Source organism: Echinops telfairi, unplaced genomic scaffold (assembly GCF_000313985.2).
Source record: "Echinops telfairi isolate 266 unplaced genomic scaffold, ASM31398v2 ScPeMD7_7427;HRSCAF=8465, whole genome shotgun sequence".
NCBI classification, from domain to species: Eukaryota; Metazoa; Chordata; class Mammalia; order Afrosoricida; family Tenrecidae; genus Echinops; species Echinops telfairi.
This window is the reverse complement of record NW_022111327.1, coordinates 4,423,786-4,424,597: the sequence shown is the minus strand read 5'-3', so window position 1 is coordinate 4,424,597 and position 812 is coordinate 4,423,786. Positions and strand designations below refer to the sequence as shown.

The 812-nt window shown below is 63.4% G+C and overlaps 1 protein-coding gene across 2 annotated transcripts in view; it reads right to left on the bottom strand.

Annotated features, from left to right (window-relative positions):
- MID2 (midline 2) overlaps window positions 1-494 on the bottom strand; it is a 128,087-nt gene extending 127,593 nt beyond the window's left edge. For both annotated transcript variants that reach the window (XM_004710034.4, XM_004710035.4), the window contains exon 1: window positions 439-494. The gene's annotated coding sequence lies outside the window, so the exon portion shown is untranslated. The remainder of the gene's footprint in view (window positions 1-438) is intronic.
- Between the last annotated feature and the right edge of the window lie 318 nt (window positions 495-812).

Below are 812 nucleotides of genomic sequence, written 5' to 3'. Positions count from 1 at the left end.
CCGCCCGCCCGCGCGTCCCGCCGGGGACCGCCTGGTAGCCGCGCCACAGCCGCGGCTGAATCTCCGGAGCCAAACTTAAAGAGTTTTCGCCCCTCCGTCCAGGAGCAGCACCATGACACCGCGGCAGCACCACACTGTCATTTCCGCCGCCGCAGAGAGAGAGAGAGAGAGAGAGGCAATCCCTTCGCAAAGGGGGTGGGGGTGGGGGTCAAGCAGGGCTGGGGCTGATGCCCAGAGGGAGGACCGGCAGGACTCCGGCAGGAGGGGCCCTCGGCCACCTTCCCGGGCTCACCTTCGGCCGCCCCCGCCACTGCCGCCTCCCCCAGCCCCTCCTCGGGAGGCACGTTCGCCTCTGTTCTCCCCGGGCAGGAGTGACCGGAGAAACCTGAGCGAGCAAAGGCGGCGGGTGGGTGCGGTTCGGGTTACTACTGTACCTACCAGCTGATTCCAGCGGCCTTTTCTCCAGCGCCCTGTCATCTTGAAGGAAGACACACTGAGAGGGGCCCGGGCGGGCGTGTGCGTGTGCGTGTGTGCGCGCGCGTGTGAGTGAGTGAAAGAGAGAGAGAGCTGAATGTGTGAGGAATGCAAAAGGAAGACTATAGCCAAACTCTTCTCTCCCCCACCCTCCACCACCGCCCCTCTCACCCGCCCCGCCCCGCCCCACCAACACCCCCAGGTTAGAACTACAAACAGGCTGGTGAAACCGGCAAGGAGAAGAAAGCGTCTGGGTCCACGCACAGGTCCTCAGATGAAGCAGCTCTATGTAAAGTTAACTACGAAGTCAAACCAAAATAGTGGAGGAGACAGAATGG